This window comes from Ambystoma mexicanum, chromosome 4p (genome assembly GCF_040938575.1).
Source record: "Ambystoma mexicanum isolate Mex_15411 chromosome 4p, UKY_AmexF1_1, whole genome shotgun sequence".
NCBI lineage: Eukaryota > Metazoa > Chordata > Amphibia > Caudata > Ambystomatidae > Ambystoma > Ambystoma mexicanum.
The window spans coordinates 470,533,316-470,558,030 of record NC_090927.1 but is presented as its reverse complement, the minus strand read 5'-3'; positions in this window follow the sequence as shown (position 1 = coordinate 470,558,030).

The window sequence follows — 24,715 nt, the reverse complement described above, 5'->3', positions numbered from 1 at the left end:
ACCTTTGAAGATTTATCCATAGGGGAGCCCCCAGCAGCAAAACTGTCATCCCTATACAGGGTTCTGAACTCCTGGAGGTTCATGGCCCCACACGGGTACATGTCTAAGTGGGATGAGGATGTGGGGAGGCTCATAGATGAGTTAACATGGTACAATATCTGGACAAGGGCGGGAAAGGCTTCTCAGGTGGTTCACCTTAAGAAAATGGTCTCAAAATACTGTGCAGGTGGTAACTGACCCCAGAACGGCTGCACAAAATGAATCTGCAGCTCTCCCCCAATGCTGGCACTGTGGGAAAACCCCTTGCTCTTTTATTCACATGTGGTGGGGGTGCCCCCAGATCCAAGGACTCTGGGAGAAAAGTAGTCGCCCAAATTAAAGAGATCTGCGGATTCGAGCTGGAACTCGACCCCTGGGTGATGCTATTGGACAACGAAGATTCCAGGGCCATTATAAACTGAGCGCCAGGGGATCGTGATTGGTTACCTACCTCTTAGAGGCTGCGAGGCTGGTCATAGCAAAACACTGGAAGAGTTAGGGTGAACCGGACATTAGGGAATGGTGGGCACGAGTTTGGTATGTGGCAGCCATGAGCAAAATAGATGGGGCACTGCAGGGGCGGATGCTGCATTACTTAGCCGACTGGTCCCCATTAATTACATATGTGAGCGGGAAGGATAATCCCAACATCCATCATAAGCCCATGAAATGTCATCATCTTCACTGGTATAGGTCTCCGAATGTGATTCAAATCATGAGGAGAGGGCATCAGAAGTCACCAAATTCTGTAATTGTACGAGGTTCTTATATGTGTTATAATCGCTGAGCATCTTTGCACCACATCTTACATTTTTTATGTTTTATGTTTTTTGTGTTTACTTTAGTTTTTCAATATTCTTTACTTCCAATACAAGGCACAGACTTTATGTATATGTTCCGTCAGAACTCACCACGAGCACAGATGGAGTTAATTTGTGGAATTATATCTTCATATTTTTCTAGGTTAAGACACAAAGTACTGGTGATTGTTGTAAAATGAAAATTGCCTTGATAGAGTTTGAATGATAAAAAAAGAAACCTGGCCTAGATTGTAACTGTCCTGTCTCTTTTACCTCATTATTCCAAAATCCTAGAGCATGCAATTTTCAACCGACTCACTGAGTTCCTTAACCCACACAACCGTCGGGATCCTCTTCAATCTGGCTTCCGATGTCTGCACTCTACTGAGTCAGCTCTCCTCAATGTAAGCAACTACATATCCTCTGCTCGTCATGCTAACCGTTCATCTATTCTTATTCTTCTCTACGTCTCTGCTGCCTTCGATACTGGCATCTCACAACTTCTTACTCTCAAATAACTGCAGCCAGACAATCTCCACAACGTCAGAGAAATAAGACATCGGGCCTCATTATGAGTCCGGCGGTAGCCCTGCCGGTAAATACCGGCAGGGCTGGCACCAGAGTCATGAATATACCGGCACCTGGCAATTACCGGGGCATTCTGGCCCCGCCGGACCTGGTAATTGCCCATTGCCGGGTGCTGCTTATTATTGGTCCCCATTCCCTTTGAGCCCCATAGGGCTCAATGGGAATGAGGAGGCCGGTAGCGCCAGCACCGTTACTAATGGTGCCGGTGCAACCGTGTAGGTCTGCTCGCGGGTGCCATTCCGCCTGGCAGGTTGGACCTGCCGGGCTGACAGGCAACCACGAGCAGACCTCTTAGTTTGCCAGTCCGGTAACAACAGTACCGGCAAGCTTACCGGTACCGTTGTTACTGGACCGGCAACTTTGTAATGAGGCCCATCCTCTTCCATTCAAAGCTGCTACGCACCTAATCTCCTCTTTAGTACTCTCTCAATCTGACTACTGTGCCTTTCTGTTACATGGCCTCCCCAACTATGCTTTCCACCTCTCGACAAAGTCCTCAACTTTTCTGTCCATACACTCCCCCCACCTTCCACGCTTTACCTCCACCTCCCCAGCCTGTTGTCAGTTAGGCTGGTTATCTATGAGACAGAGGGAAAAGTATAAACACATTCTCATCTTCAAAACTATACACTTACTTGCCCCACCCTACCTATCAGCTGATCTCACTCCCTACTCTCCCCCTCGCTCCCTATGATCATCTTCGGCTCACCTTCTTGCCACCTTTTGCCACCTCTTGTGCCCCTTGTTCTCCCTCTCAGTTCCGCTCTCTTCTGCTCCTCGCCCTCTTACTCTGGAATGCTCTTGCTCTTCCTATCCCTCTCCACACTACTCTCACTCTGTCTCTATTCAAATCCAGCCTCCTAGTTCTCCTCCTTTCCAAAGAAACACGTGCATAGCATTCTATACCACCTTCTACTGCACCGCAGCTCCCTGTTCGCCTCTCCACTTAAATCTCTAAGACAACCCCATGGCACTTATCCCTCACCCCTTCATCCTAAAATGTAGCACTTCCCCCACTATCCCGTTATCATGCTCTACTGTCCGTGTCCCTGGTTCATCTGTCTCCCTCCCCTGAATTATTGGGTCTTCATCGTCCTCTCACCCATTGTTAAGGACATTAGTCCTCCGCTCTGTAAATCAGTGTTAAAAAGTATTGTAAGCATTTTTCCCTGTAATTTTCATTAAATAAATATATTTTAAAAATTAGAATGTCCAGTCTCCTATCCTCACACCCTAAGCCTGATAGCATATTGGTCCAGGTTCAATCCAAGACAAATGCTTTTGAAAACCTCCAAGTGTTCAGCGACACAAAATCTTGATTCTTTATGCTATACGAGCATTGCTTCTGGCAGCCTGGGCCTTCAGACACTTGCAAGATTCCCCAATACTTGCGTAAATTGGCATGGACATTGCTGAACATATATGCCGGGAGTCTTGGCCACCACTCTTCGAAGTGCTAGCAGTCTGCAAAGATTCTGGAAAACGTACCTTGAGTGCAGGAACAGAACCAGTTTTACTGTATTGTACTGAACAATGTTCTTGGATGCAGTGTCCAGTTATTCTAGACTTCCAGAATAGGCTTGTTGATATGCCATTCGATGGTTTACACCTTTTTTAAATGAAGGCTAGTTTTGCGCATTCCTTCCCGCGCCAATATTTTCCTTTGATGAGGCAGATGCCGCTGCTGCAGCATAAGTATTTCTTTACTGCTAAGGGTTCCTCATGTGGTCACACCCAGGTTGATGCCTCTGTGCCCTCAGGTACTTCCATACCTCCCACATCAAAGTCTTTAACAAGGAAGAGTATGCCCGCTCAGGTCCTGTTGGGAGCAGGATTGCTCACTTTCAGGATTACTGGTTATGATCAACTTGGAACAATGGATTTTGTAAGTTGTTTTGAAGGGGTATTGCCTGCTTTTCCAGGAAATTCCTCTAGCATTCCCTCCTTGCCCTCAAGATCACATTTCAGCCTCTGGCAGTTGCTGAGGAACTTGGCAAAGGAGCACTCATTATTATTTAATTTCTTGGTATGCGCATTACGTCCGAAGGCCTCAGTGCGCACAAAGGGACAGACAGGTGACGTACAAACGCAAAAGTGCCCGTATTAGGTGCCAGTTGTCCTGTATTGTAGTGCCATTTCCACCCCAGGAGTGGTGTCCAAGGTGGTCTGTGCCCATTTTAGATCTATGCCTGTTGAGCAAGTTTCTTAGAAGGAAAAAGTTTAAGATGGCGACTTCAGACCACATTCCCCCAGCCCTCAAGAGGGATAACAGTGGTGGCCTGTTTGCATGTTCCCATCCATGTCACAGGTGCTTATAATTCATTGTAGGTGGTTGCCACTGCCGGTTTACCACTCTGTGTTTCAGATTGGCTTCATCCCATAGGTGTTCACAAAGGTTCCAGTAGTGGTGGCAACCCACTTGAGGAAAGCAGACATTCGTGTCTTACCCTACCTAGATGCCTGACTGGTCAAGGCCAGATCAGGTTGCTCTCCATCTTGTAAAGACCTGTGCATTTCTTTGCTCTCTGGTTTGTCCTTGAATTTCGGGAAATCCTGCCAGCCTTTTTAAAAAAAATGTATTTAATTTTGTCATTTTCAACAACAGTGCTAATAAGAGCTAGCAGTTTATACACATTACACTATCCATTCAGACAACACATTGCAAAATTCCCCCAGTGCCACCGCATCTGGTGCCAAACAGTGAGAGTTGGGCCCAGGGGCCAGTTATGGTCTGTATATGCACACACTTTCACAGCGCTGAGGTTAATGTAACGTTTACTAGTCTCACGTTAACGCCCTCTCTCTTCCCTATGGCAGAAATGTGAGTAAACATTGAAACTTTTCTTGAGCACTTCCCAGTTTAAATAGCTGTGCGCACCGTGTAAACGTACACCACTCGTGTCCGGGTTTTACTGATGTGTCCACTGGCTGACACGTTCACCCCACATAAATGTTCAGCGGCAAATCGCCCCTACCGTTCCATCAGCTTTTCAAACTCAAGGTCCACCTTTTCCTGGCTTCTGCGCCCTACAGTACTCCAAGAACGGGAGCCATTCCATATCTATTTGCGCATGCCTTTCCAGGAGAGCTGCCTTAAGGCTTTCCATTTCGTAGGCTTTGTGTAGCCATTCTGACTTTATGGGTAGAGTATCCCTTTTCCATTGCCTCGTTAAGCACACCCTTGCTGCCAACACCATGTTCCGAGGCATATGTGGAAGTCGTGTGTAGTCCTCCCTCTCCTCTACCCCAAACAACAACAATGGCGATGCCTTCTATTGCATGCACCCAGCCCAAACATTTCTTTCCAATAGAGTTGTGCCTTCTGGCAGTTCCATCATTGATGCCAATAATCACTTGCTTCAGCACAGCCCCTCCAGCTATGTGGGCCGTCCCCAGGTACATTCTGGATAGCCTTTGCGGTGTTAGGTGCCAGCGAAACAACAATCTGTTATTACGCATTTTATACCGCATTGCTATCGTGGATGACCACACTGCCCTGAAGATGGTTGCCCACGCTTCGTCTTATCCTGGATCCACAAGTTGGCTTCCCACTGCGTTTGAGTGTGTGGCACAGGCCCTAGTAGCGCTGCATACAACTGTGAGATGAGCCCCCTCGTGCCCCAGCGTGTATCAAGAACCTGCTCGACAGGAGTGCGGATCTAACAGCACGCCTCGAAGTTGCAAGAACTGCAGTGGTGGGATTTCCCTCAAGTCTAGCGCCTGTTCCAATTCTCCTTTTGTTAGCATGTTTCCTTTACACTGCTTTTTTGCAGCACTAATCGGGCACGCCTCATAAAGCGCTTGGAAGCAGTTAGGGTCAACTAAAAGCTCCCTTATTGGTGGGGTCCATATACAACTGATACAACTGAGCAGGGAGAGCCATGATGTCACCCCTACTGTGTGCCCCCTTTTCTGCCACAGAGACCAAAAGACAGCTAACACCGGGTGTGTTTGGATACTACGGGGAAGTTTGTGTTGTGGAACCCAAAGCCATTCCCCCATTGTGAATGGAGCAAAGAGCCTGTTTTCCAATACCACCCATTGTTTTGCACTATTTTCTCGCACATGGTCTAGCAGTATTCATAGCTGGCTTGCCCTATAGTATTCGTATAGGTCTGGGTAACATGTTATGTTATATTCATTTATACAGCGCGCGGCTCTTGCAAAGGACTCATGGTGCTAGAGAGGGAGATCAGAACCATCAGTAATGAACCACAGCAAGAAAGGCCTAGAAGAGGGTCATTTTAAGTGCTCTTCTAAAAGCTAGATGATTAGACATTTTCCTCATCCAGAAGGCAGGTCGTTCCATAGGTTAGCCGCAACTATGGAAAAGGCCCGACCACCTATCCTGGTCCGCCGAGACCTCAGGACGACCAAGAGATCGGCGGTAGAGGAGCGACGATCCTGGGCAGGGTAGTAATGAAGGAATTTAACCTGCAGAAAATCAGCCCTTAGGCCGTTAATAGCCCTATGGACAATGCACATAGCCTTAAAATGGATACGCTGGTTTACTGGCAGCCAGTGAAGCGAACGCAGCACCAGAGAAATGTGAGCTCCATATGGGGTGCCCGTAGCCAGCCTAGCCGCGAGGTTCTGTAATTGTTGTAGCCGTTGTACAAGGCCGCTCGGCTGGGCCAGGTACAGAGAGTTACAATAATCCAGGCGAGATAGGACCAGTGCTGCAACTACCGGAGGGCGAAGAGGTTCAGGTATCATTGGGAGGACCTTCTTCAGGATCTTAAGTTGATAGTGGCCTGCTTGACATACAGCCGCAACATAGCCCTCCAGTGTCATTAGGGAGAATCAGTGTTTTGTATGCAATTCTAGGCCTCTGGTCAGCCCACAGAAATGAGTTCATTCTGCAGCTCTGAGTGAAAGGCGGCCGGAATTATGACTGGCAAGGATTGAAACAGAAACATCAATCTCGGTGAGACATTAATCTTTATGGTCGTGAACCTGGCCACCCAAGACAGGGCGAGCTTCGCCCATCTTCTTATATCCTGTACGATAGCTGCCCACAGCAGCAGGTAATTTGTTTTGTAAAGCTCGCCAAACTTCTCCATGAGCATCACCCCAAAATATTGAATGCCTTACTCTTGAATTTGGATGCCCTGCTGTGCTATGATGTGTGACGCTGTGGTGTTATCTATTGTTAACGGCATGGCTGTAGTCTTGTGCAGGTTAGTGCGAACCCTGAGAGTGTGTGCCGTATTCTGCTATGGCTTCCAGGAGAGCCAAAACAGAGGATTCAGGATTGGTGACGTAAACCAAGATGTAATTTGCGAACAACGCACGCTTATATTCCTTCCCATTTCGCACTAACCCATGTATATTGGTATTGTGACAGATCGCTTGTGCTAAAGGTTCTACGACTAGCATGTAAAGTAAACGCAATAACGGACATCCTTGGCACGTCCCCCCGCTCAGTTGAAAGCTGCCTGAGGCTATCCCATGGACAAAAATTTGAGCCATCATGTTTTTATACAGCACAAGAGCCCCTGTTGACCATTGCTCCCCAGGCCTAATTTGCTAAGGACCGCATATACAAAGGGCCACTCCACTCTGTCAAAAGCCTTTTCAGCGTTGATTGATTTCAGACTTGGGTCTACTTCATCTGCATTCAGACCGGCAATTAGATCCAGGGTCTTACGGATATTGTCCCAGCCCTGTCGCCCCATTGCATACTTCTATTACATCTGTTATTCTGTTCCTTTTTGCTCACCCTGAACGGAGGAACACTCGGTTCTTCTGTGGTGTTGTCACCCTAGGTTGCGCTGATGTAGCGCCTATCTAAAAGGGATAGAAGAGTTCTCGCCCTAGTGCTACAATGAGGGGGTTACAATTTAACAATCATAAAAACACAATCGGGAATGATGATTACCATATGTGTATGATGGAAGAGACAAGCAGTTCACGTGGGAATTACTTATAACTTGTATAATACCTTTCAGTCTTTTATTCACCCTCCGAGAGGTGTGCTTGTCCTTTCCATGCAATAGATTGCATGAAACAATATAAGAAGAGGCGGTCCAAAGGTTTTTGCCTCTCTAATACCGTAAATGAGTCAGTAAATTGTTATTCATTCATTTCACAAAATCATGATATTTCTTATTGTGCTACTCATATCACAGTTCAAAAAGGCGTAATTAGTACAAACAAGACCTATTGTCCTATATCGTTTAGGCTCTGGTCATTTAACATAGATATTATGCGCAAGTGTCTTTCTTAGTCAGAGCCATCTGTTAAGTATCGGGTCGACCGGTTTCAATGACTTCTTTTCTTGCGTCATCTTCTTCTGAAGTTGCTGATGAAATCTGCTACATGTTCATTCATGTTTGGGCAAAACCATGTATCTCCAATGCGTGTAGCAATAACCTCCTTCCCTGTGTGTGTTGGGTAATGCAATTGTGCCAGTGATTGTTTTAATAGTGCCAGTGGCATGACCACTTTCCCTGTGTTGTTCTGTCACCATAAGGCGTCTGTTGGAGACATTGAGCATCCTCTCTTTACCCATAGCTCTTTCTCCTCCTGCAGTGCCTCTCCCTGCAATTCCATAATCTGTGTCTCTGGTAGAGCATTGTACCCTTCCCTCATCACCATGTTCCTCACCCCTCCTTGGGATTTTGGTCTTTCTTCCAATTCCCAAAGTTCCCCAAAATATGTTGCATACTTTGCCTCACAGTCAGCTGCTTTGTTCCCTCCTGAGATAAGATCTTCCCCCCCTTGTGTGGGCCTGGCATTTCACTAGTGCCACCTCCCTTGGGTATGCAATTACTTCAATCAATTTGCCTAACAAGAGCACATGCTGCACTGGGGTCCCATCTGCCCTCCTGAACTCCATCCTATGCCATTGTGCCAGTCCTGAATGCACTGTTGATGTGACATAAGCACTGCCAAAATATATTGTCACAAGCTTCTCCACGCAGGGTTCTAGTATTAAAATTAGGGCCATTAGTTCTGCTGCTTGTGCTGAGTAATAAGATGGTAATCGTGCACTCACAACTACCTCACTTGTCCCGTCCTCCTTCAGCCTCACCACTGCAGTTACATTTAACATGTAACATTTAACTGCAGTTCCAGTACTCTTGATCTCGTCAGTTTGATTAATAGTTTAATGAACCTTCATTGTACAGCACATCTAACCCTCAAGTGCATCATCCTCCACCTTACGTCACTGAACAACTCTGTTATTTTTGCAGTCATGTAGTCTCCTGGTTGAAGGACGTCTGCCAAGAACAATGCTGTCTTGCACCTTACTATCTTCAGACCCACCTTCAACAGTATCACTTCGTACCCTGATGCTGTTTGTTTCGTCAGTGTGCTCTTTGGCTTATGCTGTATCGCACAAAGCACGTAAAGAGTGGTGGTGCACCTCATTGTCACTGCTGATGACTTTTCCACTGCGAAAGCTGCTCTAGCCAGTGATTGTTCACATGGATAATGTCCTCTCATCACTGGGTCAAACTGTCCACTGTAGTAAGCAATTGGCGTTTGGCCCATGCTTGTCTTCTGAGTCAGTACCACTTTCATCACTACACCATCAGTGTGTGAAAACAGGAAGAACTGCTTTTTGTAGTCTGGGGTCCCTAACACTGGTGCTGTACATATTGCTTGTTTCAGTTCCTCAAAGGTGTCAGTCATGTCTGTCTTCCATGTTGGTGTCTTTGTTCCCCTCTGAGACCATTTCAGTGCCGTCAATAGTGGCTTTGTGTATGTGCTGTAGTCGAAGACCCATGCCCTGCAGTAATTGCACAATCCTAAGAACTGCTGTAGTTCCCTCACTGTTTTGGTCTGAGGTGTAGTGTGTATCGCCTCTGCTCTCTTTGGTGCAATGTGTTGCCCATCTTTTGATATCATCTGTCCAATGTATAACACCTCTTTCTGACAATACTGTTTGGCCTTGTGCACTGAGTCCTGTCTGCACTGATCTTCTGTCTCGCTGCAGATCAAAATGTCATCTACATATTGTAAAACAGTGTTCTCTGTCTCTATGTTGCCTAAATTCATCTGGATCACTCTGTTGAAGATAGATGGTGACTTGCAGTACCCGTGTGGCAAACGAGTATGTTTCCACTTCTGGTTGCTGTACATAAAGCTGGATAGGTCCTGTGAATCTGGGTGTAGTGGCACTGAAAAGAATGCATTCCTTAGATCAATAACCGTGAAACAGGTGGCTTCTGCTGGAATGCCACACAGAATTGTCGCTGGATTTGCTGCCACTGGATACTCTGCTTCTACAATGTGGTTAAGGGGTCTCAAGTCCTGAATGAAACGCCATGACCCCCCCAGCCCACTGGCCTTGCGTATGGGGTACACTGCTGTGTTGCATGGAGATTCTGATGGTACCAGAATGCCTCTCCCAATGAGGGCGCTGATTAGGGAATACTGTTTTAGGGAATACTGTTTTACTCTTGGCAAAATTGCTCCTGGTTTCTATTTAATTTTCACTCCCCCTATGCTTTTTATGCAGCCCACGTCATACGGGCTGGTGATGCACAAACTGTCTGGTATCTTGGTCCATGTCTGCCTCAAAAAATGATGGCGGCGCCTCCAGCGCCATTGCCATTCTCTGTGGGACCCCTCTGTAATGAATCTGAAGCCATAATATTATGCTAAGTTTGAACACCATCTCCAATTTCAGTCTCTCTTCCTCAAATAGCTCATCATCTGTCAATGTTGTTAACCTGCACCCCTATGCAACTGCAAGTATTGCTCTCCATGCCCTCCCAGTGTCATCCGTTGCATGCACTGCAATCCAATCCTCTCTTGCCAACACTGCCTCAATCTTAACAGACACTATTGTTCCATTTGGCTCACGCAGTGGTGTCTCTGGCCTGAACAAATACTTGTTTGGTACTCGCTACAATGTCCCTGCAAGGCCTGGCATCCATGCATGTCTGTCCCATATTGAAACATCTCTGGATCCCCCCTCTGTACTGTGCTCGTACAATATGCTTGAACGATATGCCTTACATTTAACATGTTAATGCCTGGTGTTGAGCATATTATGCCTTTGTCTGTGAATTAAATGGACATATTTAGCCTGCTCATGATGTCTTGTCCCAAAATGTTTACAGGTGTCTGTTGAGAGTAAATTAAAGGTATTGATAAGTCGTGATCTCCGATAGATAAGGAGATGTTGTCAGTAAAAGGAACCACTTCTCGAGCCCCAGAGAATCCTTGAGTGCTCATGGCTTCGCCTGACAAGGCAAATGTCCATTCCTGGATGCATGACCTAGTCGTCCCAGTGTTAGCAAGAAAGGAAAATGTTTTGTCACCTATCGCCACCCCTATCACCACCCCTATGTGAGGTTCCTCCGCACGGTTGGGTGTGATCGACAGAATGTGACACATAAAGTTTGTCTGTGGGCTGTCCTATTGAGGGTACATGGATAGTGTGTTTCGTGTGAAGGGGTTATTCCCCACCATGGTGACCCCTCCCAATTGTCTAACTGGAACCGTCGCCACTGTGTCGTCATACTGTTGTTGTGCTAGCTGATGGGTGTTTTCCCTGATCTGTGCTGACTGTATGTAACTTGGCAGTGGTGCTGCCATCTGTGGTGCCAGTGTATGTTCTTGTGTTTGTGCTTGTGGCATCTGCTGATATGCACCCTGTATTTGGCCCTGAGGTCGTGTGTTCAGTGCATAATAATCGTCTTATCTCCCTTGGTACTGCTGTTGGTCTTGCCCTCCCCACTTTTGCTGTGCCCCTCGGAATCGACATGCCCGTGAAATATGTCCTAGCTGTCTGCCTGTTCAACAATGTGGTGGCTCTCTCCCTTGCCCTGGGAAACCCCCTGGGAAGTCTCTTGTCCCCTGCTGCATTTGCTGTCCGCATCCCCAAAACCCTGCTTGATTGTGATGTATCTGTGTTCCAAAGCCACGCCCCCTTTGAAATCCTCCTCTTCCCCGGAACCCCTGCTGGAACCCACCCCGCCCCATGTATCCTCCACCCATGGGCGGTGCAAACTGCTGTGGTTGTGGATACTGCTGCTGTGTTTGCGGGCTGGGGCTGGTTATAACCGGCCCTTCCATTGTGTAATTTGATAACTTCTTTTGCACTAATTTGGCCTTGTCTGCCTTCCTCTCTTCTGCCTTTCGTTTAACTTTCTCTTGCCACAATCTGCAATGGTGCACTATTGGGCCTCCATCCCCACTAATTTCTTCAAGCTCTTCTGTACTGGCTCTGGTAGTCCCTGCACTAAGATATGATATAATATTGATATAGTTTTGTCCCAAGGCTCTCATATCTCAAGGCGCTAAAGCTCTTGAATCTCCTGAATATATTGAACAGGGTCTTCATGTTCCCTCATCTTGCATGAGGTAATCGCCCCAATGTCTGACATATCTGGGTACTGTGTTCGTAGTGCCTGCCACAATGCTGCTCGGCAATTTGCAAATGGCGCTCCGTCCTATGCCGTGTTTTTCGTTGTCACCCCTTGGAATCCTGCCCTCTTCCATACGTCATCAGCTGTGTCCCCTAGTATCGATACCAATAGTCCCATGACGTCACCCGCTGATAATCTGTGACCCGCTGTCAGTTTTTCCATCTCATAAATCCATTTCCCCGCACCCCCGCTCAAAGATGGTAGCCTACACTTCACGTTTTCCTTGTTTGTGTGCTTCCATGGCAAATACTGTGGTTTTGTCCCTCCTCTCTAATAAATGCATCTGCGAATATGCTGCCCTTTTTTCTGGTGTTCGTCAGTATATTCTAATTTGTTGAGGCCCTCTCTCATCCTCAATGTTTGTGCATGTGTCTGCTGGTACCAGGCTAGGGACTCGTTTGCTTTCATCATAAACTGTAGACAGTCACCCTCTTGAACAAGCTATTGTTGTTTCCTTCATCCAGGAAGAACCCTTAGTCTGTTGACATATGTGTGGTGTGTAGTGCATATATCGTTCACCTTCTGTGCTTGCCCTTCTGACCCAACCAATCCTTCTCCTTGTCTTTTGGCCCTACATTCCCATGACACCACTCATCCGATCCCGTAGACTGTGGCCTGCTTCGCTCCCCCTCTCATCCCCATTGTGTTTGTCGTCATTGTCTAGCCTGTGTCCATGTTGCCACAAACTCATCGACAAGACGTAGTCTCCTCGATGTCATGTCGGCGTTATGTTTCATGCTAAAATCAATGTCAACCAAATTGTACCTACTCCCTCCTGTCCATGTTCCCAAGTCTGCTCCGCTCCCTTCTGCCGTGCTCCTGCACCATGAGTTTGAACTGTCTGGCTCCACCCTTCCATCCTCCTCGGACCTAGTCCTTTCCCTATTCAGCGCTGCTCATGTCTTTACCAGCCTTATTGCTCGTTTGTATTTTTCCTTGCATGCTCATCCCTTGCCAGTTTATCCAGCTGCAACTTCCTGTCTTGAAAAATGGGGTATTTCTTCCCAGGGACCAGCCCTTATTAGTGTAAATCATCAAATTCCACCCAATTACAGGTCCGCTTGTGCAAAGCAATGAACTCATGCTAGAGAAATGACACCTTCAGTATAAATTTAGCATTTGTTAGACATATAGCATAATATAACAGTAAATTTAGCAATGGAATTTGGGAAAAAATAATAATAGTTAGAGAAATCACAAAACTTAGAGAAACACAGTCTTACGTCCCTTGGATGTTATTAATCAGCGCTAAGAGATCCTGGTCATCTTAAGCTAACTGCTGCCAGCCCCGCTCACAGATAACAGCGTTGCAAGGTGCCGCAAAGAGCATCAGGTTCCGGGCACACTCGGTCTGTGGATGAATCTCTCCCCTGGTTCATGTGGGCATGCATTTTTGTAATCTCGTGATGTCAGTCACTGTGACACACTATCCTTGCACATTCTATCATAAGAAAACAAGTTTACTTATGGAAAAAACCCAGCTCAGTAAATTTCCAACATGCTCCCTTCTCTGCCCCTCCCTACTTGGAGCCCATCTGCGAAAGCACAGGAATGTCTTATCAGTGTGTGTGCAAGGCTGTACCAGGCCTTCTCATGTGAAATAGGATTTGTTTACCACGCATGGCAGAGCCACGGTTGCAAAGACAGAATATTCTAGGAGAAGCTGAAATCAATTAACCCCTAGTGAGCAAGCTTTACCAGGCCTGCACTCTGCTAGCTTAGTGGCTATAGCGCTTCAAAGATTGGCTATCTAAGCACTATATAGGTGCCATAATGCTCCAAACACTCAAATACAGGTCTCTATTAGCTACCAAACTGGGGCCTCGGCCCTACCTTTCTATGCACAATGCATAATGTAACCTTCCACCCCTCCTAGGCCTGTACATTCCTTGTAGCTCACTTCTGCGTAATGTAGGCGCCAACACATTACTTTTCAGCATTTAGCACATACTTTGAATAAGCTATTGGTTTTAGCTGTTAATGCAGCCATCTAAGGCCCTAATATGCAAATATGGCACTTTGTATCTCAAGAAATTCCACCCCTTTTCAAGGTGTGGGCGACAATGCTGGCTAATATCCATCAACTTTGTATGTAGTGCAGTGATAAATGAGGTAGTTAAAAACCTTGGGGCTTTGCAAGAGGTTTAAGCAGACTATCTGCTAGCGGTTAGTATGCGTGGCATGCAAGGTTAATAAAAACCCTACAATACAAAGTGAACAGTGACATTTACCCTAGCCAAAACCTGGCCTACACAAAAATACCAAATAATTATCATATAACTAATCATTAGTTAACAAGCAACATGCGTTTAAAATAGCAAGGCACTCTGGTGTTTTCTAATCTAAAATGCGCTATTGCATTATGTATGGTCACCAACTCTAAACCTGGCATCCTTCCACTCTAAGGGCCTACCCACCCCCCTGATCACAGGGCATACAAACGTGACTATGGGCTGTGTGGTTAGACACTTCCTCCATGTTGGTGGAACCCAACCAAAAACCATCTAATTTCATGTGCTAGATTAACATATGGACACCAGGTTTCTAACAAAAAAAACAGTTCTACTAGTTTGCATCAAAACTTAGTATTGCACGAGCAATCCAAAAAAAATGGATTACTCTAAGTGTCTACAATCAAATGTAACTCTTTGTATCAATGTGCTGGAGACAGCCATCCCCACAAAAATATGAAACTGGTTGGTTTAACAAAAACCATGTCATAAAATGTGTCATAGCATGCAAGTCAGTCATTGGATAATTTACCTGCTCTAAGGATGTAAAAATATCCTCGTGTTTCAAATGCTACCATCGCTAATTAGAGCTCACACACTTGGCAGCATTTCTTCAAAGCAAAAACCCTAACAAACACACAGATTACTTTTGTGCGCACTCATTTTATCTCAAAATATATTACGCTCCTGCTCGCCCCAACAATTCATAAATCATACTCCTGGCTACATACTACGTAGTAATTTTCTAAAAATAAAAATAACTCTGGTTAGAGCAATTGAGTTGGAAGAGCAAAATATTTTGGTTTTCACAAATTCATCTCAAAATGCATTTAAAAAACATTTGCCAACATATTGGCATTCAAGTGCTGTGTCACACAGTGTTTTGTGTCACATGACATATAGTCCACTACCCTTTAGACAAGAAAGGCAAAAACATATCAAACAGGTTATTAAAACCATAAACTGAATCATTTGAGAATGTGCAGCATCAAGTGTCTGACAATATGCCAAGTCCGCACGGTGACAGTTCTATAAAAGTTATTACTCTGTTGGGCACTTCTCGCAGGTTGTAGTACACACGTCAGTTGCAAGTGTTCAGTGTTTACATGGCACCCCACAGTGACCCGTTTTCTCTGAGAATGCGTCTGCTTGACTGATCTGAAGCACCCGAAAATTGCACACGTCTTACCCCAATCATGGCAGGCTACCTTCTTGGTTTTTTGCTAGGCAAAACACGAACAGTCATGTTAGGATTTCATAAAAGTACAATATCAGTGTTATCCACCCCTTCCCTCAATACCACACCTGCGTGCAGCAGTCATATCAAGTGACTACACACTTTCATAAAATTACTACCACAATTATTTTTCACACTTCTGTGTGGTATGGGGGCTTATTTGCCTTCAAACATATGGGGTGTAACTGCCTAATCACAAACTCATTTGTGCAATGCAATCATATTTGGTCAATGGTACCTCAAATTGATCTGTGATTTTTGCAAAAGTAATAATATAAGTACCCAGATCACACTTCTCAATGGATCAATGCTTTTCTTTGTCACCAAAGCTATGACGAATGCCAGGCACCAACTTGCTTCCAGTGTCTCATGATCTTGATTTAGTTTTCCCTGCTGGCATCACTCCATTTTCAAAGGTAAAGTCTTTTAGTCCAATACTGCTTGCGGTTGCTTGCACAAGCAGCCTCGTTTATTTTTTTCCCAGGTCTCCATACAGCCAGTGTCTTTAAAGCCTCTGGTTTTCCACTTGTCAGTTTCCCAAAGCGTGTCTGCTGATTTCTTGGGGCACCCCTTGAGAGCGGTAGTCTGAGTCAGTTTCTTTATTTTCTTCAACAAGTCATTCATTCTTGCACTAAGCCGTGAGGCTTCTGGATCGTGGCTAATGTGCAGTGTTCATGTTATACTTTGAAGCCCAGTTCTACATGTTGTCTCTTGCAAAACGGCTCCACCTGCAACGCCATAATGTCTCATCAGTTACTCTAGCCCTGGCAATGTAGCTTGCATTTTGCTGGCTGCGTTTTTTCACTTCTCAAAGTGCCTAGAGGTTTCTTCTCCAGTGCACAGCGCTTTACTTCACTTCACATGGGGCAATGGGGTGCAGCTTGCATGGCAATGTCCATTGAAATGGGCAGCTGTCTTTTCTCAGCCCATTCACAGGTTCACAGTTTCCCCAAATGCTCAGATGCGCGATGCGCCCAGCCTGCCATTTGCATGCAGAATTTCTTTTTCCTCCAGTGTCACTGGGCAAATTCTTTGCCATCTGATCGGCTCCATTATTGCATGCCAATGTCAGAATGTATATGTGCATCGGCCTACGCCAGGTAAATGGTGCTCTTTTTCACCTTCTCAATCATGGAAGATACCACTTTCAGTTTCAACATTCTGGCTTGCACCCCCCACCTCCTTCTTTGTTCACACTGACAGTGTTTCCTCGAGGGAAATGGAATGCAACTGCTGGCCATTGTTTATCTTTCCTGTGCATGGCAGTGCCATATGCAAATCAAGCCTGTTTCTTCGCTCTTATGCTTATAACTCATGAACTGGTGCAACTTTAAATGGACGCACTCGTTTCAGACAATTCATCCAGATTTACTGCTTTCAGCTCTTGCTCCCGTAACGCAGAAAAACTCCCATACGTGCGCGGTTGAAAACACCAATTCACTGTACAGTGCGCAGCATTCTGTGCTTTTCTGCCTTCCTCCCATAGCCATTTCACGCACCCAGCCCATGACAGGAATGTCTGTGCAATTTGTCTCCAAGCCACAAGCTCCCAACACGACCGTTAATTTTCAAAAGAGGCACTTTTTGTCATTAGATTCAACTCAATGTAATTCTGCAAAGCGTCTTTCAGCCTGTAGAAATGCAGGCTGCTGATCAATGTCCCATTTAAAAGCATATTTTTTCCTTGTAACCTTGTAGTTTGGCTTCACAAGCTCACTCCAATGCAGTGTGTGATCTTTCAAAAGAACCCTCAACCCACTGAAGCTTTGCGCTTCCTTCTTACACACAGATTTTTATATATGTTGTACCATTGCCAAACCACAACAAATCATTGCACTTAAAAATGGCACTTTTAGTGCAGCTCCATGCACGATTTCTGCATGTATAACCCACACTGTTCTGCTTGTGGGCTTTCAATTGGTCAACACTATTTTCACCATGTAACACAGTTAACATTTCTTTGTCTTTAGCAGCAAATCCATGGCATAGAGGGGGAACATTCAAATACACTTGGGGCAATTTAGAAAATATAGATTGTCTTTCCTCCCAAATCATTGCAAACTGATTCTGCAATCCCAAATCAATGCCCAAAATCGAAATTCAAATGCCACAAATGCCATTCACTCACTTTTTTTGTGAGTCTCTCACCCAGCACATGGAATTTACAGTTGCTAAAAAACAAACCTCTTGAGACTTTCAACACAGCTGTTACTGTTTCTGCTAAACTCGACTCATTCCCACTATGTATTCAGGAATGTCAACACTTAAAAGCATCAGTTTCAAAAGCCGAACCTTTGCCAGTTTACATTTCAGCCCCCACTCGCTAGCACACTAGGGCTGAATCACAATGTTTAAATCACCATTCACACTTTAGAGGCCAAATACCTCAGCAACTTTTTCTGCCCTCATGCCAAAATAGAGTCAGAACTTTGTTTCACTTTGCAATCCAAATTAAAACCTTTTACAGGGAAACCGCATGAAAAAATTATTTTCTAATTAAACCATAACTCTTTCCTCACCATTCATTGGAGCGCTTTGAACAGAGCCATCTCCCGCTTTGCTCATTGCCTTCTGCTCCTTGGCTTCATTCCCAAGCAGTAAGTCAGCCACGACTGATTTACTGAAGGGGCAAATCTTAATCACACAAGCTATCGGTCACGGCAGACCGATACATAAATGTTGTCATTTTGTCGACTCAGAGCTGCAGTGAGATGATAATGGAAATGTGACAGCCTGCCTCTCAATCTGCACTGCGTTCTCTCACACAATTGTCATTTCCCCAGCATGGCATGACTCTGCACGATCCCACCGCTGCTGCCACCAAATGTCTTGAAAAATGGGGTATTTCTTCCCAGGGACCAGCCCTTATTAGTGTAAATCACCCAATTCCACCCAATTAAAGCTCCGCTCGTGCCAAGCAATGAACTCATGCTAGAGAAATGACACCTTCAGTATAAATTTAGCATTTATTAGACATATAGCATAATATAACATAACAGTAAATTTAGCAATGGAACTTGGGAAACAATAATAATAGGTAGAGAAATCACAAAACTTAGAGAAACACAGTCTTACGTCCCTTGGATGTTATTAATCAGTGCTGCCGCAAAGAGCATCAAGTTCCGGCGCACTCGGTCCGCGGATGAATCTCTCCCCTGAGCCATGTGGGCATGCATTTTTGTAATCTCGTGCTGTCAGTCACCGTGACGCACTATCCTTGCACATTCTATCATAAGAAAACAAGTTTACTTATGGAAAAAACCCAGCTCAGTAAATTTTCACTGTGCTCCCTTCTCTGCCCCTCCATACTTGGAGCCCATGTAGAAAGCACAGGAATGTCTTATCAGTGTGTGTGCAAGGCTCTACCAGGCCTTCTCATGCGAAATAGGATTTGTTTACCACGCATGGCAGAGCCACGGTTGCAAAGACAGAATATTCTAGGAGAAGCTGAAATCTATTAACCCCTAGTGAGCAAGCTTTACCAGGCCTGCACTCTGCTAGCTTAGTGTCTATAGCGCTTCAAAGATTGGCTATCTAAGCACTATATAGGTGCCATAATGCTCCAAACACTCAAATACAGGTCTCTATTAGCTACCAAACTGGGGTCTCAGCCCTACTTTCTATGCACAATGCATAATGTAACCTTCCGCCCCTCCTAGGCCTGCACATTCCTTGTAGCTCACTACTGCGTAATGTAGGTGCCAACACATTACTTTCGGCATTTAGCACATACTTTGATTAAGCTATTGGTTTTAGCTGTTAATGCAGCCATCTAAGGCCCAAATATGGCACTTTGTATCTCATGACACTTCCTCTGTTCCCTCTCTGCTAATTTGCATTTTTCTTGCTCTGCTACTTTCCTCCACCTTCTCCAACCCTCTTTCCTTTTTCTCCCTCATCTCCTGTTCCGCTCTCTTCCTCTCCTTAAGATCCCTCTCTATTCTCTCTTCTCGCTCCCTTTCCAACAGTTCTTTCTTCTTCGGTCCCTTTCCTCGCGCTCTACCCTCACTTCCGGATCCTGCTCCCTTCTGTCCTCATCCTCCATCAGCTGCCGACGACCTTTAAACCGGCATGCGTATTACCGTCTCTCTCAAAATATGCGAGGGTCCCGCAGCCTCTCAGGTTCGGCGGTGAAGGAGTCAGCTTAGTGCCGGGCTGGTTCAGGTAAACAACCTCTGGCTACCAACTTGTTGGGGCAAACTCCCAGGTAGGTTCGAGGGCTACTAGGAGTTTGCAGATTCATGGAAGGCCCAACACCTTCACCCAAAAGGATTGCAGGTCCAGGCAGACAGCAGGTTCAAACTGTGGTTTATTACAGCCAAAAAACAACAGGGATCAGTACAAGGATAGAAGAAAATCCCTGGACATCTCAGTGTTCCCTGACCCGCAGGCCAGTTTTGTGGGCAGATTGTGTCACACTGACATCCCAACTTGGGCCCCTCTCCATCAAACCTATCCTGCGACTGGATTGAGGGTTGAGTGGTAGTCCACCTATAGTGGCGGCAGAGTCCAGTTTGCCCAGACCCGCTTGTGTGTGCCTGTCCCTGCGAGGAGCTGCAGCTACTGGTGCCCCGGAGTCCTCTTTCTACCTTCATTGTAGTGTTTAAAATCACTTTTGCTGCGGGGAGCGCGGCGCAGAGTCCGGCAGAGTCCAGTTTGCCCAGACCTGCTTGTGTGTGCCTGTCCCTGCGAGGAGCTGCAGCTACTGGTGCCCCGGAGTCCTCTTTCTACCTTCATTGTAGTGTTTAAAATCACATTTGCTGCGCGGAGCGCGGCGCGGAGTCCGGCAGAGTCCAGTTTGCCCAGACCCGCTTGTGTGTGCCTGTCTCTGCGAGGAGCTGCAGCTACTGGTGCCCCGGAGTCCTCTTTCTACCTTCATTGTAGTGTTTAAAATCACTTTTGCCGCACGGAGCGCGGCGCGGAGTCCGGCAGAGTCCAGTTTGCCCAGACCCGCTTGTGTGTGCCTGTCCCTGCGAGGAGCTGCAGCTACTGGTGCCCCAGAGTCCTCTTTCTACCTTCATTGTAGTGTTTAAAATCACTTTTGCTGCGCGGAGCGCGGCGCGGAGTCCGGCAGAGTCCAGTTTGCCCAGACCCGCTTGTGTGTGCCTGTCCCTGCGAGGAGCTGCAGCTACCGGTGCCCCGGAGTCCTCTTTCTACCTTCATTGTAGTGTTTAAAATCACTTTTGCCACGCGGAGCGTGGTGCGGAGTCCGGCAGAGTCCAGTTTGCCCAGACCCGCTTGTGTGTGCCTGTCCCTGCGAGGAGCTGCAGCTACTGATGCCCCGGAGTCCTCTTTCTACCTTCATTGTAGTGTTTAAAATCACTTTTGCCGCGCGGAGCGCGGCAGACTCCAGTTTGCCCAGACCCGCTTGTGTGTGCCTGTCCCTGCGAGGAGCTGCAGCTACTGGTGCCCCGGAGTCCTCTTTCTACCTTCATTGTAGTGTGTAAAATCACTTTTGCCGCGCGCAGCGGAGTCCGGCAGAGTCCAGTTTGCCCAGTTCGCCTGGGGCGCCTAAGAAGCCTAGGGAAGGAGCGCCAGTATGGCGGCGCCTCAAAAGGCTCCCCCTTCAAGCGGCCCACAGACGCGTCGTAAGACGCTCCAGCAGCGCCGTATGTTAAATCCGTGGACTGCACTGCCGGAGAGGTCCGCCGGGGGATCGAAGGTAAGCAAAATGGCTTTGCATGATGTACTGATTCCATCTCAAATGCCAAGCCTAAATTTGACTATGCTCAATCCCACTGAGCTAATTACTGCCCAAGTGCATCAAGAGCATCAAAACCTGGTTAACGAAGCACCAAATGTAAATATTGACTCCTCATGCCAGAGTTCTAGTCATCCTGCACATGATGTGATCGTTTCCATGAGTGGGCAGCCAGGCTCCTCCTCTTGTGAAACTTGTGAACCCTCAACAAGACCATTGATGCTTCTTTCCCTGGCCGACTTGGAGCCGATTTCATTTCCGCTACCTGTACAAGAGGAATCAGTTGTCATTGAACCAAAGCAAATGGCGCTAATGCAGAAATATTTCTCTCCACTTGATCTAACAGATGCTGAAATTATTGATGCAACAATAGACTCACACGAACGGCCGGCAGAATGTACAGTCGTCCCAATTGGCAAATCTGACGACCATGCAAATGCCTCCATTGACGAGCGATTAGCATCAAACATTTCAGGTTAAAAAAATCTGAGCATTTCTGAAAAACCTACAGAAATACCTGCTGTGCGAGCCAGTGTTAACGAGCACACTGGGGGTTTGATACCCCTACCAGCGACACTGAATAATTCGGTGTCCCGAATTACAGTTCCGCCCGATGCGTCTTCCATCTTGACGAAGGTACTGCGTCCACTGGTGACTTCCATGCAATCAATTGAGGTAATAGCGGACAGCCTTGTTACAAAAAGAAAAATCCAAGGCCACAATCCTCACGAAGAATCTGCTGTATACGATCCGAAGAGTCTCCACCACACCTCACTAATTTCTGCAAACGGGTGCAAAATTCCCCCGTGTGGATCATTGCTAGAACCGCACCAACAAAAGGATGTTCATAAACGTGTGCTTAATCAACAGTTTCGAAATGTTGAAAAATCGCAGATAATTATGATCACCTCAACTCCGAACCACATAACGAGGGTGTCCCCTCAGAGGACAACCATGGCCCCTACAGCCTTGAACATTTTGCTGCCATCGCGAAACTGCATTCAAGAAAAAGATAATGTTTCTAACTTGCCGTCTACCATCAAACAACATGAAGGGCGTTTAACAGTGAAAAAACCTAATGTTGCCTCTTTTCCTGCAACTCCTTCTAAGCTCCTTACCTCTTTGATGGACCCATCAGTCGCCCCAAGTCCAGGAAAAGATGGGTAAACCACGCCTCAGTCCAAAATCAACCTTTCAGCGGGCGCAGCTATTCAACTCCATAACAACGTGCTGGCGGCCTCATCTCAGGTGATGATTCCGTTCGTAAAACTTTACGAATCCCTGAACGAAACGATCCGTGATCAAGCAGCTGTTTTATCAAAACTCTCAACAAAACTTGACCACCTAGATCACGTCACCAAGGCCGTCCAAACACAGATCCAAGAGGAAAAAGAAAATAGTCTGTAGTGGCAATCGCGCCTTGGCGATTTAGTTGCTATGCAACAGGAGCGACACGAGCTCCAGATAAATTGCCTCTTGGAAGTGCTTAGGGAACTAGCTCCCTTACTGTGTTCTGACCGTGGTTCAAATAACTCCAGAGATATTACACAGAATCCTGTCCTATCCTCCGGGACCTTTGCTGGGCCTGAATCTCTCGAGGAAGTTGCTGGCACTCGTCTGATAACGCCGGCAAAAAATAAAACGGCTCCAGTTCATGCAACAGAAGATCAAAACGTACAACTTATTGTAGCAGAAAATGTGCAGTTTATGTCAATCCCTGCACCTCTACAAATTCAGTTAGCAAACGATCAGTCTTTCCCAGCTGCATGTGCACCCCTAGTCGAGGTAAACCTACCTTCACAGGGTCCACCTTGTGACGCAACGCAAGGTTCTGAGTTCTCCACATTTGGCATCTTTTCTGGACTGGCTAAGACAGGCGTTGTGGGTCACGCTGTTAAAATGCCTGTAGTCTCACTAGAAGCTAAGAAACAGCCTCAAGTAAATAACAAAAATAACCCAACTACAACAGTGAAGAAAGCAAAGCAACAAATCCATTCATCTACGAAAAGTTTGATACGAAATCTTACCACGGTGCTCTTTAAGCGCCAATGTCATGGTGCGAAGGATTCAACAACTCTACAAAAGATCGGTGAGCCAACGTCTTCAAAACCTAGCACCAAACGGCGTCGTATAAATTCGGAGGACTGCCAATCGGTCACATCAATAAATTCTGCTTCTCCTGCCTTATGTGACCTTTCTATGTACTCATGCACAGATGACGACGGGAAGTCTCAGGCCTCTTGCGATGAAAATTCGCCTAGCTCACACCCCTCTGCTCGAGCAACAAATGCCATGCGTTCATCCACTTCTTCGAAATCGCATACTGCTTGCGCTGCGAGTTTAGCCCTTGCCAACATAGAGGTGAAGAAATCATACGCGTCAACTTTGAGCATGAATCCAAAACTAACAACGAACCAACGTAAACAGCAAGTTCGATTCACTTCTAAAGTCCACAAACTCCATGCTCATCAAGCATCTGATCACAAGTGTAAACTCAGGCTGGAAAACATCCATAAGGACGATAATGACCTAAACCTAAATCGCGCAAATGTGCTGAGACTTTTCAAACATATTCCACCTCTGCGTCTGATTAATTCTGACGACATTAAAATCGTAGAATATGCTACTGAGCAATGTACTGATGTTGTTCTGTTACACATAGCATCGGCAGGAGTACGAAACACACTACTTAAAGTGGCAGAAGACCTTTTGATGTTCGGATTCGACATTTCAGTCGAACCGAAACCATATCACGGAAGTAGAAGCTCTGAGTCCCCGGCAAGTAGTCCAACAGTAAACAAAGCAGCTGCTGTTGACCAGATACGTAGCAGCCTAGTGGTGCAAGCGAGAAAGCCTCAAGCAAGTCATCAACACGAAAAACAAGGTGCTCGCCTGAGACGGCAAGCTTTCAACTAGCAATGATTGAACTTGGTGGATGGCCTCTTTTCAATCCTCTCGTGGAATACCAGAGGATTCTGTCAGTTTTTCAAGGTTTTGAGGTCCCCCTGGAGGATGTTTTCGCAATTTGTCTACAAGAAACCTGGCTGTCTGAAGCGCCAATGAGAGACGGTTTCTCAATTTTTGTGAACCCAGCAGTCAGAAACATCCAAGGACGGCCAAGTGCAGGCCTTTTGACAATGGTGCATATATTGGACAATTGGTCCACCCCCCGCGGGCTCTAATCCAAATCTGTTCATTTAGGGTATAATCATGCATACATCATCCAATGTGGCGAGGGAAAACTCCTCATTGTTGATTATCAACTGCTATTGGAATCCAGCTAAAATCAATGGAACGGTCTTCATTAATGCAATTTGTAAACTAATAGATGAGACAATCTTGAAATTTAACAAGCTGACGATCATCTGTTGTGGTGACTTAAACTGCACATGGTTTCATCACCACTCATCCCAAAGCTACAAACAACTCGCCTATGGAGATCTGGGCGTGAAAGAGCAACTTTGGTCAGATGCAATGAAGACGAGGGATTGTGTGTTGTTAAATGGCGCCGTTTTAGGCGACATTCCGGCGCAACCAACTTGGCACCGACAGTCCTCTCATAGCATCATTGACAATTTCTGGGTCTCCAGGAACTTTGTGCCCAAGGTAACCAAGCTCCTCTCACTGAACATGCCCAACAGCGATCACAGGTTACTAAAACTTGGTTGTCAATTAGCAGTTTCGGAAGACGTTATGAGATATTGTTTACCTGTGGAAGTAAATTCCAGTGG